The sequence below is a fragment of the Pogonomyrmex barbatus genome, unplaced genomic scaffold (assembly GCF_055798465.1).
Source record: "Pogonomyrmex barbatus isolate J1 unplaced genomic scaffold, ASM5579846v1 scaffold2, whole genome shotgun sequence".
Classification (NCBI taxonomy): domain Eukaryota; kingdom Metazoa; phylum Arthropoda; class Insecta; order Hymenoptera; family Formicidae; genus Pogonomyrmex; species Pogonomyrmex barbatus.
The window spans coordinates 16,998,976-17,013,992 of record NW_028297116.1 but is presented as its reverse complement, the minus strand read 5'-3'; the positions used below and the strand labels follow the sequence as shown (position 1 = coordinate 17,013,992).

Sequence of the window (15,017 nt, the reverse complement as noted above, 5' to 3'; positions counted from 1 at the left end):
TTAGAATTGCGATCGATTAACAATGTCGATTCGCAGAGATGCAGGAACGTCGTACATTGGACTGATACAAACTTTCATAAGAGTGACATTGATTGGCTGTTGAAAGGAGTAAATTTGTTGGAAAGTGAATTAAACAGTCGATATATTGCAGACGCATCGATTATTGTTAGAAGAGAAGCAACATCAATTTACTTGCAATTGCCATCCCCGTAGAAATTCCACTTCGCGCGTTACGATAATTTTCCAATAATTTTTTGTCACTTTCCATTATATTGACACATTTGTATATACGGAATATACTTTCATGTATCTTCGAATCTAAAGAAAAATGGAAGATCAATCTTCTGTCAGTTTTGTCTTATCGTACTACATTGAAATCGTTTAGATATCGTTATCCCTGACATTGTCACCTCGTAGTTATGACCACTTCCACATTCGAACGAGTTTTTACGCAAGTTTCTCCAAGTTAAGTTAAGCTTGTCCGAGCTTTCCCTTCAAATAAACTTTATTTTCGAGCACGTTTCAATACTCTCACAACTCGAGAGCACGGAGACGTTAGACCTTCGGCTTGAACATTGTTGTTTGTGTTTCGGTAGCCGGATGATATATGAATATCCGAGTATATTCGGGCTATATAACGTGAGGTGAGCATTGTCTTCGATAAAAGTAATTATCGTCGAAGGTGAAATCGGAGAGGGCGAGTGTCGAGTCGCGTCAGGTCTCGGCAGGCATAACTTTTCGACGAGTCGTCGGGCGATTGCTCGTGTAATTTAATTTAAGTTACGAGCGTCGATAGCGCCGGAGCCACAAATCAATTAGAGCGCCCCGTTCTTTCGGGATGATAGTGATAGCGGCGGTGCAGAGCGCGCTGTAAACATCTTTAGTGCCAGATAAGTGCGTGAGCGCGTTCCGAGGCATGTTTGTGGCCGTTGCACAGCCGTTCCAGGCTACGCAGCCTGTCTCTCCTTCTCTCGCTTATCGCCCTACTATTTTGTATTCCGATTATTTCGCTCATTGGATTATTACTTTTGCCGGACGACGGCCAACGGTTGACTCGATTGCGGCCCCGATGATCGTTGGGACGACACGAATCTGCTGCCGTTCGTGTAACGTCGTACAGTACAGATATCGAATTCTATATACGTATACAATTCAACCCATTGACGATTGCGATTAGTCATGATAATGAGCGTATTATTGTAAAATGGTTTCATTGACATGCATATGACGCGTCGGCCGTTTTTATCTTGTTTATATTGATTTCGCGCCGAGAAAGAAATCGTAACGTAACGCCACGAAATTTGATTTTAATTTATATCTCAATTGTTTCAATAATTATTTCAAAGAAGAAAGGAGAAATTGAACGATCGTAGATTAATTTACGCCGAATATTTTCTGCCGGAAAAATTGCGACGACAAATAGATTTGTTTTCTCTTCGAACTTGTTTAAAGACGTATCGAGGGCTCCGTCGCGTTGTAATTAAGTTCGTAAAGGAAACCGTGCCATCCTCGAGACATTAAGAGCTACACGATCGTAGCTTCCCGTTGAGCGGGCATTGGCGACAGTGTCGCCAGCGGAGGGACGGCACCTAAAGGGAATTCGACATTCCAGCGCAGCTGGAAGCTTACGCTCGACTCGTACTTGCGCGCGCTATCCGCAGGTAGCTTTATCACTCCTCTTCTCTTCCGTGAGAGAGAGAGAGAGCAGAAGGATTCCTAGACAATGGTGCGACGGTCACGTCGATTCTCGTTTTCCTCAACGGCTCCCATTCGGCTCCACCCTGATGATGGACATTTTCGCCGAGAGTTCGTCCAACCGGTTTCCAACGCGCGGTAGTTTGTCATTAACTCCGCGCTCTCTGTTCAGCCGCAGATTTCTTCGTGGTTTGCGGCGAACCGGCGGCAACAGCCGGAAGCTATCATAATTACGCTAATGCAGCAAGTTAAGGCTACATGGATGCAGCCCCAGTGTGTTTGTACTTAATTCGTCGATACTATCTTTCGCAGGAACTCTATGTTTATGATTTACACGCGGCTATTAAAATAAAGTAAGATTCTCGTGTCAAAGATTATACAGAAAGATATAAAACAGGTATATACATATAATCGATTAAACACGATACATTAACTATAATTACGATAATGCGAAATCTTTAGGTAGCAAACTGGATGTGGATTATTGATTAATTAAAAAGAATTATCTCGACGTTACGTTACTTTCCGTCAGAAATTTAAAATCGCGTGACTTATCGCGGCCCGGAGTAAGGCAATTTATAATATCGATTCACAAATAAATTTTATCGATAAACGATACTGCTGCTTTCCACATATATCGTTGTATACCATAGAAAACGACGCGGTTTTGAATATGGCGATATCGGCTCGAGTGGTCGAAGAAGGTGAGGCCGTATTGTGGCCGGCACCACCGAGAGGTCGGCCCGGCGTTCCGAAATGAAATAGTGTCCGTAATCCGGCGTAAGTTAGCACGGGCCCGATGCCCCACGGTGAGGAAGACGAGGCCCAACGTGGTGCCCGTGAATGCGTGTACTCGTGAAAGGGCCCATTCGTAAGTGCGTCTTACGACGCTTGCGAACAGCACCGGGGGGGTTACGAATCGAGCGTGCGTTCCTACGATACGGAAAAGATAATGAAAGAGTGGGAGTATGTGACAATATGATCGCAAAGAGAGCAATATCTTGCACAGCGAATATTTTTCCTTAAGATAATTCGTTCTCCATATATATATATATATATATATATATATATATATATATAAATTTGTTGTAAATAACTTATGCCCCTTATTACACTTCGCAACTAAATATATAAATACTTTCTAGCTGGAGAACAAAATATATATATATATATATATATATATATATATATATATATATAATTATAATGTACAATTTTTTTTAATGTATTACAATTAATATTTGAAAATAATGATAATATGCCGCACAGCGTTAAAGCGTACATCATATCGCTCTTGCGCTCTTAAGGGAGTCAGGGATATTGAACGATCTTGTGGAGTAGCGTTAAGAGTGGGACGAGCTCCGCTCGTAAGGAGCCATCCGTAAAAACGCGTACGCGCGCGTTGGAAACGAAGGTGTCCCGTAGAGGCCCCCCCCATCTCTCCGAGGGAGAAGGAGGCATACGTGGAGGCATCGCGGACGATGCATCACCGCTGCACCCCACGCGGCGCATCCCGGCATATTAGTCACCGGAGAACGCGCACCAACCGCCGTGGCCAAATTGAGTCTTTGCCATAAAGTAAGCCGTAAAAAGGGTGGCGGTCATGGGGAAACGCTCGCTCGCGCGCGCGGGAGGCGGGGGAGGCCATGAGAGAAGAATCGTGAGGGGACCGCAAACGGAAAGGGGCGGAGAGGAGAGAGGAAGGGGGGCAGAAAGCGCGCGAGGACATTCAAATTTATGGTAATACTCGGTCGCTCAGCGCAGGGTTATCGATCTCATCTTTCTTGCTCGTTGTTGCCGCCGTTATTAATATCACTCCTGTTATTGTTATTCTCTGTTACAGTCGTCGGAGACTCGCGAATCGCGATCGAGCGCGATATTTTGCGGACAAGCGTTTTGAGAGGAGGAAGCGGGAAGAGGGAGGGAACGGAGCGGAGATTTTTTTTCATGAATATTAATTCGCGGGAGTATTCGTAGCGCTACGATCATTAATCTATCAGCAAAGTATTCTCGGCAGGGGTGATTATACAAATTATGTGTGTCGCGATCCGTACTTATGGGTGGCATTTATTTGAGACACGTGTACCGCGCGCGCGCGCGAGACGACGACGAAAACAAGTATCGCGCGATACAATTATGTATGTGTGTCGGCGAGATTTATGGAGGCCGGGAGTGCGACGTCCGAATTATCGCTTGCGAATGATGCATTCTCTCAAAATATTTGTATCGATATACTCGTTATTGCGTGATATCATCCCGGAACGAAGGACGGATTCGGCGACGTTAACGCGGATGATTTGCTCGCGGCGTACTCCACGTACGCCGCGTTAAATGTATCGTACGTACGTACACAGCTGGCCATACGAGATCCCATATTTCTTGTCAAATGATATAGGACCGTTGTTATATAGTCGAGTCGTGTAAATTTCACTCGGGCCGCATCTGCCCGGTCGTGGCAATACGACTCAAGTGGAATAACCGATAGTACCTCGCGCGAGAGAGGAAAGCGATGGAAGGAGGAGGAAGAGGAGGAGGAGGAGGAGGAGGAGGAGGAGGAGGAGGAGGAGGCGGATGAGGGGAAGGGACGGGAGAAGTGATGGAGGGACGGGAAGAGAGAAGGAGACGGTGTGCGCGCGAATAAAAAAGTCACGACACGTTATGACTTTATAGCGTTATATCCTGCTGCGGAATTGCAGGTCCTAATCCTTTGTCTTAGCTGACTGCTAGCGGCCGCCTGCGAATTTTTGTTGCACAATTTATGGTTGTTAGGATTTTAACACACGGCAATATATAGTCACGCGCGCACGGCGAGCGAGGTGCGATCGGCGCACTCTGCTATGTGTGCTTCGCGAGAGACGACACGCAAACGTGATGAATAATAGGCCGGCGTGATTATCCATGCATGGAAATTAACTTACCATAATATCTGTGCGCTCCGGCAACGTAAACTGGTCATTCTCTCACGCTCGAGTGCCCCTTGGGCCGCGATCCAAAAGCTGCGGCATCAATTTTCCTAAGTACGAGCGTATTAAACACTTTTCACACTCGTAAGTATGTATGGTAGATCCACGAAGGGAAAGCAACGGAGAGCAATCTCGTGCCGGTGGAATTTCGCTTCGTTCTCGTTGCTCGAGTTTTAATCTTCGACGGTCGTGCGTGCCGCGAGTGCGTGTTTGTTGCCAACAGACCGGAAGAACGCGGATCAGGTGAGCGTCCGTCCCCCTTGGCGAGCCGTCAGGGTGGTCTCTCGTTCTGAGAGATTCTCATTAATAGCGAGTTTTTTTATTAATAACGGGAGGTTTCCGAACGTTTCTTATTTCCGATTGGTATTTCTGATGATTTGATATTAGATATTCGATAATCGGAATACGAGCGAGTTGTGTACCGGCGCGATGCGCCGACACGGCGAGTCTGTCGTTAAAAATGTTCGCCGGAGGAGAACGGAGAACAGACGGGTTTCATAATGGGGCATACCCTATATCGCAACTTATCCCAATATTTATCGTCCGCGCCGTATTTCCAAAACTTTAACCGGCCGCAAGCTCGCAAACTCTACCGAATAGAGAGTTTATTTTCTCCGCTCCGCGAAGGGCGAGGGGGATGAAGCGCGCGATTCCATTGTCCTTCTCTCGTTCCTTCTTTCTCTCCCTCTCTCATCCTCCGCGCGAGCCATGTATTTTCATTGAAACTCCACCCACCGCGAAAGTACCATTGTTCGAATATTCAAAACGGAGACGTCCATTGTGGTACGTTAGAATGGGCACAATGTGGTTCCTGTGTTGCGGCGCGCGCGCGTGCTGCGACTTACAACTCGTCCGTGACTTTTTTAAAATCTGCGGAACGCGCCGAAAATAAGGCCGTGGGGGAGGATGAGAGGGGGAGGGAAAGGGGATTTGCAAACAGGTGTGCGTGCAGCCTTCGATCGATACGGCCGGGCCACGGCGGCCCAAATATCGATCGCCATAACGTGGGATATCCGTCGATCTGCAGAATCTTGAGTGAGGACGATTATCGAGTCAAGGATGGTGAAACTTGGGTTTCTTTGAACGACAATGAACGTGCTACGACGTTAAAGTGGTCTTTTATTCATAAATCCTCGTCGCCGTTGCAAATAACGCCGATACCGGAGGAAAGTAACGCTGAATAATGTTTCATAATGCGGTATTGAGGTAGACGGAGAAAGAAAATATGAAGCGTGCATGTACAACGTAATATAGTCTTCCTTTTAATATAATATGAATTCATAATGGTAGAATAGACAATAATATTAATAATAAAATAATAATAGTAATAATATGTCGATGTTAATAATAATAATTAATAATAATTGCAGTAATACATATATAGATGTATACGTATATATATATATATATATATGTATTTTACTATTATCATTAATTATTATTATGAGTATCGACATATTATTATTATTATTATTATTTTACAATATAATATGAATTCATAATATTATAGAGCAGAATAATGTTAATATTAAAATAATAGTAACAATAATATGTCGATGTAAATAATAATAACTAATCATAATAGCAATAATATATATACATATATGTATACATACATATGTATATATATATATATATATATTTATATATTCTGTTTATATTCACATTCAGGATTATGTACAGTTTAATTATTTTACAGTCGAATTCGTACGAACAAGCGAATAAAACCTAGTAGTCGTAGCATATATCTGTATTATTACGTGTACTATTCACAACAAATAGACTCTCTCACGAGGGTGCGACAATGTACACAAAACGTGCGTTATATTTATATATTTATATAATTTTTATTTACCCCTCTCTTTTTCTAGCTTTCATTAATTAAAACCGCCCGCAAAGCGGTACACTCTCTATCCACTCGTTTTCCGTCCTCTCTTTCTTTCTCTTCCTCTATACTTCTCCGATTATTTACAAAAAAAAAAAAAAAAAAAAAAAAAACATTATCATATCTATATAATTATACTATGATATACGTGTCAACGAATGCACGAGCACCGACCGTCTTCGTCAGAGTATACCGATACCGCGAACGCGTTGTGTTATCGTTTCCTCTCTTTTTTTTTTCTTCCCCTGTTGAACTTCCTCGTTATCACAGATATAAATAAATGTATTCTTTACAAAACAATGTACAAGTACCATTCGACACATTCTCCTCCAAAATGCTAACGATGACTCGCGCGCACCTCTCGTTTACATTTTTACGCCAAAGTACAAAATAATAGTCGACTTCCCTCTTTTTTTCGTTTTTTTTTCTTTTCCTTTAAAACATAGCCCGAAAATCGTACGCGATTTGCGCAGGATACCTACACATCGTGCGCCTCGATTCTCGTCATCAATATGACCGACTTCACGAAAAGAGGGACGACCCGCGCGATATACATATAATATAAAAAAATATCAACAATTTTTTTCGAGTACCGTGCACACCGTATTTCCACATTTTTATGCTACGCATCCGTTTAAAAGCGAAACGTTAACTTACACGCTGACTATCAACAAACTTAAAATTGTTCGTAAGAAAAAAAATTGATAATTGCAGGAAACACAACAAAATACGTCATCAAGCAACAATTAAATGTAACATTAGGAAGAATGACGCTGTACGAATTTGCGTCTCCGGATGTTCCGGATGTTGATTTGAGATACGTGAGTGCACGGTTGTCACGCGAAAAGGGACGAATTTGATCCTTAACGATTATTATTCAATTTCCCGACTCGCTGTTAGCGTTGTTGTTAGGCGCGCAAGCGTGTTTTGCGCCAACTGCATTCACATATATTTATTTTATACTTATATATGTAATCTAGCAATGTATACTCTGCGGCGAGGATCTTTCACACTTTTTCTCTGCAGGATCCTTAAGACGCGTCACCCCGATAAAATTTCGTGATGTAGTAGGTACAGCCTTAAGATCTACGGCCTAGAGTTACTTGCGTGTCACCGTGTGTGTGTTCATGTGTAATGCGTAGGTGTACTATTTATCATTTCATCTCTATATGCGGGTATTCGGGTTATACGTTAATATTTCATTCGGATAATTAAAGGAGTTAGTGGTAAGTTTAACAATATAGTAGCTTTGTAATGCACTACGCGATCTGTCTTTCCCCTATTTTCGCTTTAAACCTACACAACAGGTAGATCAAGTATCTCTTTCTTTTTTTCTCTCTCTCTCTCTCTTTCTCACGTGGTGCCGCGCGCGACTTGGTCGAGATATTATATTCGCTCCGTCCCGTCAAAACTCCTCTCCTTTGCTCCGCAGAGTTAAACGACTGATTTCGAGCGACGACCGTTAAGAAAAGCCCCGTTACTTTGTAACGAAGAAGTAGTGCTACCTTTGCACGTTGCCCGTGTGTGATTCGCAATTGGTATCTTCGCGATCTCGGGAGAGGCGCGTCGTCCGTCCGCCAATTCGCGGAATGTTCACCATGTTCAAACGAGGGTTCGCCCTTCCACGGAAATTATTACGTATGTACATACACGTACATACACACAAAATCTTCGGTACGAAACCGTCAACGCGGGCATTCCCGAAGCGATTGGCGTCTACTCGTCCTTCTTATGTACAAAACCGACGACCCTTCACGCAGTGCCACTCCGGAAATCCCGAGACGTCACCGAGAACGATCGATAAAATGAAACGTCGACTAAACAAAAAAAAAAAAAACAAAAAAAAAAGAACAGAAGAACTCACGATTACGTGTGTGGGATGCGTGTATGAGTGTACGTGTGAGGACGATATACACCGGCGGTACGTTCGGACGCCGAAGACGATCGCGGAAAATTTCGTGTTCGGCCACTCAACCTCGGTAACTTAAAAACCTTCTCTCATTCGAGCGTATTCGGTAACGGGAGTGACGCAACACGTCTCGCCCCGTGTGAGCTCCTTAATCCCATCTTCTTTTCGTCAGCGGTCGGTGGTACCGATTGAAAATATGGCAGCCCGCTCTTGCAACGCGCCAAGGAGAACACGTCGGACATAAATTCCGCGCGCGCTCGGCCCCCATACTTTCTTCTTACCCGGTCCCCGGTGTCGCTTCGCCGTACGTAGCCGTGCGTAAGCAGGCACTTTGACGTAATTCTCCTAATTCCTAAATCTCCTCTAAGCTGCCTTCTCCTCCTCCTCCTCCTCCTCCTCCTCCTCCTCCTTCTCATCCTTCTCATCCTTCTCTCTCGCTTCGCGCACAGTCGCTCTTCCACTTCCTCATACGTCTTTTCCAAGTCGCGCCTTCCAGAGGTCGGGGAACGATTTATGTATCTCGAAGAGTCGACCATCTTCCTCCCTTCTGCCCTTCCTTCCTTCCTTCCTTCTTCTTCCCTTCCTGCCTGCTTGACTGCCTCTACTCGTTTCTTACGCTTCGCACTTCTTTCCTTTCTCTCCGCCTCTGACGCGAGGTCGAGATAACACTAATAAATCCCGAGACCACTCAGAAGCGCGTATTTACAGTCCGGCCGCAGGACTTCCTCGCAGGACCTCTTCCCCAACAGTGCCGCTTTATTCTGCAACAGAGAATGAAAATGTTCTTAGATCGGTGCCACCGTGTGTTCTTTTCTTTTCCTCGAAAGCGGAAAGAGGGATTACCCAATATATACCGCTAGCGTAAAGAATAAGTTAGCTTTATCTCTAGAAAAAATGCCACCTTCGAACCGGTATATTTCTGAACGATGTCAAAACGTCACACGTCGCAATTGCGCGAGAAGCAGCAGGCAGCATTATGAATTATCAAGCGCGCAACTTCGCGGCACTCTTCTGGGAAGAAGGGTTTCATCGAGTCCTGTACAGTCGTTGATAAAGCCGCGCGACAATCGTGACTCGCCGTCACGATTGAAACCCGTTCGACGAGCGAGCAACCGGTTTAAATAGCCGCGGTACCCGTGAAAATGTCGATTGCCTTTGTAAACGGACTATTACTAGAGCGCTTACACTCCGTGCCGGTGGAATCGAAAACGTTGCGTCACGGGCTCGTTTGCGCCTATCGATACCCGATTATCGTATCTCATGTCGGGGGGGGGGGAGGGGGCGGGGGACGGCTCCATCGGCACGCGGGAGATATAGATTCCGCCGTTTTGCTCGCCCCTCGAAAACCTGCTCATTATGTATCGCGCTCCGGCGACTCTAACGGATAATCGTTCGTCCCGCGATACCGATACAACGATACTGACAACGATTGTCAGTGTTAATAAACGATAAAGCACACGTATCGCGAGAGATAAAATGCGATCGTTATGCAAAGCATGCCCGCTCACCATCGTTCGGCAATTAAAGGGATAATGTTTATACCTGTAACTGCTTGCCCGCAATTGTTGACTATTTTCGCGTGACGTATTTGAGACGACACGCGACTGGTGTGGTGTGGTGTGGTGTGTGTGTGTGTGTGTGTGTGTGTGTGTGTGTGTGTGTGTGTGTGTGTGTGTGTGTGTGTGTGTGTATGTGTTTTATGTAACGAGCTCTTTAAAAGCAACAGTACTCCGTAAATTCCTAACTCTCGAGATTAGAATGTAATTTCTGAGCATGAAACTTTTACTTAATCATGACGATTTATGCGGGATCACGCTAAAAGTCGCAGACCGGCAATTTTTATTTTTCAAACTGATAAAAATAGCGTGATCGGGACTTATTCATAGGGATCGTAATCGGGCGTTAATGGAGCTTTATACATAGACGCACTGATGGATCAACGTTTATATTGTACGAGCGATATCGATATTTGATTATTATATCTCTATCCTGGTAGACAAGTCCAATATACATACATGCCAATACAATCGGTATGACCGATGCGGCTTTTATTGTACATTGTTGTGTTGCTATGTAAGAACTGTACGAGATACATAAATATTAGTCACGATTTCACAAACGATCAATACATACGAACTGTACAACAATGGAAACTTTATTGAAACTAATCGTCCTTTTTAGTACACGACCTTGAAAGATTTCTCGAAAAAATGGCATTTACATTTCCACTTTCCTTGAATATTTCAAAGGTTTTCCCCGTAACAATGGGGATGAGTTCCTATTTTTCGAAAACTACAAATTAGGATTTATGGATACAAATATTGAAGGCAACACAAACTGTACGTACAAATGTACATTTCTCTTTTATCCAATCTGTAAATTTTTAAATTAAAACAAGTTTCAACGAAGGCAGAAGTGAAAATATCATACAACTCCCGTAATCGATTCGGCTGCGAAAGAGGGTCACGTTTTCGAGCGACGTTGATCGGTGCTCACGGCGATGCGATACCGCGACACGTACGAATTAATCGTGTTTCGCTCAACAATTATGCGGACACGACGACACGCGCGGTGAAGCGCCGCCGGGGAGATTCCGTGGGACGTGCGGGATTATAAACGGGACGCCAATATCCATTTCGGCAGACGTTTCGGGACTGACGCCCCGGCGAAAACCACCATGGCGAATATTTCAAAACGGCTATATACGAGCCGTCTGTCGTGACCCCCCTTTCCCCATTTTCGTTTCTCGTCACCCGCTCCTGTCGCGCCGCATCGCTCGTCCGCCTCGTCTGCTCCGTTCGCCGCGCCGGGCCGCGAGCGGAATGACACGCGCGTCGGTCCGGATGACAAATGTCGCGCGATTATGCGGCAAGTCGAGTTTCGAAAGTTTCCGCAATGACATTGGATATTACATGCATGCCGGTTACCAGCGATGAGACATCGCCGCCCGCCGCTCTCCGTTGGGTAATAAACATTTCGCGATTATCATTTATGCGCGCCCCGCGCGTCTCCGTTTCCGTTTTTATTGTGTTACGAAACGCTCGGGGCGATCCGCGTGGGCGATAAAAGAAACGCGTCTCGGGAAGTTTATCGTTATCGATGTCAGGCGTGACCTTGCCGATTTTAATTTGATAAAGCGGAAGGAGAGAGAAATTGTGATTGCATATACGAAATTTAGTGTCCGCGATCGATGAGCGAACCGCATCGAAGAGATTATTTTGCCTCGGTGTGTCGAATTGACGAATTAAGACGACCGTCTTTTCTCGCGCGAGTCGAATCTCAGGCGTAAGAAAGATAGTAAAATTCCATTCATATGTCATTAATTTGAAATAAATCAGTGCCGCAATCGAACTATCTTTTTCTTTTTTTTATTAAACGCAAAGCCGCTTATACCCGGTGATTTCACGTTGATGACTGACGTTCTATAGAGAACCTGTTTATCCATTCCTCATTATCTCCGATTGGCCAAAAGTTGTGAAATAATGTTTCACAGCACCGTCGAGTACTCAAATATTAGGATAATAGGAATACTAAATATATACATTTCCAGCTGTCCCTCTGTGATCTATAAAAATGCGAGCCAGCTGTCATTGTGTTGTTTCATCAAATAATATCTTTACGTGATCTCCGCGATAAATTTGCGTTTGAACGATTATTGATACAACAGATAAGGATCTCACGGCAGCGAAAATTTCCTTTCGCGTGCAAACTCGCATTCCGGCGATGATATAATAATTTACTTACAATCGCGGCTTAGGATCGCCGACTACGGAGAAGGATCTCTCGGAAGGATCGTTCAACGTGACGTCGTAATTTAACCGTCGTCGCGGGGAAGATAGCGCGGAAATCTCGTGTCGATCGACACCCGCGATATTACGCGCCCGGAACGAGGCCCCGAGGAGGGAACGACGCGAGCGAAATTGAACGTCACACGGGCGAACGCGCGATAACGCGAATTTCATTGCTCGAATTCTCCGCTACCGGATATATCGCGGGGGACAGCGAATGTCCCGGCTAATAGCAATGCGCCATCGTGTAATTATTGCGCTGGTCTCGTGTGGCCGGTCGCCGGTAGCTTGCATAATGCAGAAGACAGCCCGGCGTATGAAATTATAAACATCAAACAATCATTAATTCAATGAAAGCACCGGTTACAGGGAATTTTAATAATAACTCACACTGATAGCTCGCCTTACGTTACGCATTTTTATGGTAAAGAGTTAATATACCGCGCTCGCGTATATATCGACACGAATTATTCCCTTGGAAATTCAACGGCGTGTATGCGCCTCTATAATGATTTAATTATAACGTATCCGAGATAAGCGGGAGAGTCTGTTTATTTTATAACTTTATTAATAATCCCGTTGGTGCACCTACACGGAGAACGGAGTGTTTACGCGGTAATGCGTAAGGGCGTAAGGATAACGAGCCGTCTCGTTCGCGGATCTCTTACGCGCAAACAAGTACGATCATCGTATCGGAGCGAGTGGTAATGTTGAGCGTCATTTTTTTTAATAAGCCGAGATAGGATCTCTCTCTCTCTCTCTCTCTCTCTCTCTCTATATATATATATATCTGTCCGGTTTTAGAATTAACGATTTATATTCAGAGGGGTGAAGAGGAGTCACGTAGGAGGAGGCGGCCCCGCGTTTTTATTCTCAATCAATAACATTTGCATCCGCGTCGACCGACCCAGCCCTCGGTCGAGTCACGAAATCACGTAAAATGATAGCGACGCCTCGCCACGTCAGGGTCAAAATGTGGAGGTGCTCGCCGCGACCGGCGATCTCTCCCCGATTATCCAGGTAGCAACGGAGCCGTCCGGCGCGTATCTGGAAACGTAAATCCGCGTTCTCGCTACCGTCTCCTCGTCTCGATCTCGAAGATCTCACGAAGATCCTGCTAGAGAAGACTGTACGCGCGATAAACGCCCGAAAGGAGTGTCGCGTTTTGCAAAATGGAGGTCGAGGACAAAGAAGGACGTGGTATACCACGACGAGAGCGTGTCTCGCCTGATGAAACGACCGAAGGCCGTACGGGAATTCCAGAAACGCGCGTGTTTCTCAAAGAGACACCGGCAACGGTAGGCCTACCTTCGAGAGGAGAAGAGAGATAGAGAGAAAGAGGAAGAGAGCGAGACAAGGGGAACGCGCGGGAAACCGCGACGACATGTTCGAGGATTTATTAAGGAGACACCTGAATCTCCTCCCCCCCCCCCGTTCGGAATCTCGAAGTCGTTAAAAAAAATCGCCTATCCTCTCGCGCCTGCGAGGCGGACCCACGGGTGCACGGTGGTCGCGAATTTTATGCAGATGCCGTGAGATCGTGTAAATATCGCTAGGCTAAAAGACGACGATAGTTAGAAGCGGGTCCACCCAAGGAGGAAAGGCCCAGGCCGATCCTCGATCCGGCCGGTTACCATCGCCCTAATGGCGATTAAACATCCCCGCGCTAATTGGCAATTATAGGGCATAGGCATCGCCTTATTTCTGCAAGAAGGTCGTCTCTCTCTCTCTCTCTCTCTCTCTCTCTCTCTCTCTCTCTCTCTCTCCCCCCCCCCGTAATTTCTACTTCATTCTCCGATCGCCTCTTCTCGGGTACGATCGGGAAGAGAATGAAAGAGAAGAGATCGGTTCTGCCTGGTGGTGTAGGTGCTACAAAAGGCGCTGTGCCTCGCGCGATCCGAGCGACTGGCAACACACAGTTCTCTCTCTTTCTCTCTTTCTCTACCTTTCTCATATACCTGTCTGCTTATACGCGACAGGAAAGGCGAAGAGGGAGGAGGCAGGGATCGAGGATGGTCCGGACTGGAGCGGATGCCGGACTCCAGGAGGACCGAAAGAGAGGATAGGGTAGCATTATAAGCGCGTCCGAACTGCGAACGCACCGGCGCGTTCGGCATATATATATATATATATATATACACACGGTGGCGGGGAAAGGGGAGGGGGGCGAGGTGACGACAGCGAAAACTAGTTTATTTGGAACGCGGCTATAAATTAGGATCAGATCGCCGCGAGATAAGAAAGCACCGGCTAACACCCGGTTCCCTCCGAAAAGACGACCCTCTCTCTCTCTCTCTCTCCTTTATCCATCCCCGTTCGCCGTCCACCGTTCACCTTTCTCACATCCACGTCGTGGCATCCTACAAAGACAACGACGACGGACGTTCTCCACAGCCGATACGTGGCAGCGTCGCCCTGGCTGGCGATTCTCTCGAGTCTTCATCGCCTCGTTTCGCAACGAGACGACGAATGATACACCGAGATAATTTTTCTTGCCTCCCGTCTCGTTTTACCGAACGTCCCAAAAACTCCGCGTCTCGCTTTACTTTTACTCATTATACGCAGACATAATGAGTTCTACATGTATTGGCACATAATAATAATGTTATTATATTTAGATTGCACCAACATTATTTCGGTTTTCAACGAAACTTAACACGTACCTGTCTTTATCTTTCTTTCTAAATAAAATGAGACAAATACATATTTAAGTCTCGCTTAAGATCAAAATAACGTTGGCACAATCTGGCCTTAGATACACGTATTATATTAAAGTT

The 15,017-nt window shown here is 45.4% G+C and overlaps 1 protein-coding gene across 2 annotated transcripts in view; it reads right to left on the bottom strand.

Annotated features, from left to right (window-relative positions):
* Window positions 1-5,754: 5,754 nt before the first annotated feature.
* The window catches only part of LOC105431962 (homeobox protein caupolican), a 62,880-nt gene continuing 53,617 nt past the window's right edge, over window positions 5,755-15,017 (bottom strand). For both annotated transcript variants that reach the window (XM_089076180.1, XM_089076181.1), the window contains one exon: window positions 5,755-9,213. The gene's annotated coding sequence lies outside the window, so the exon portion shown is untranslated. The remainder of the gene's footprint in view (window positions 9,214-15,017) is intronic.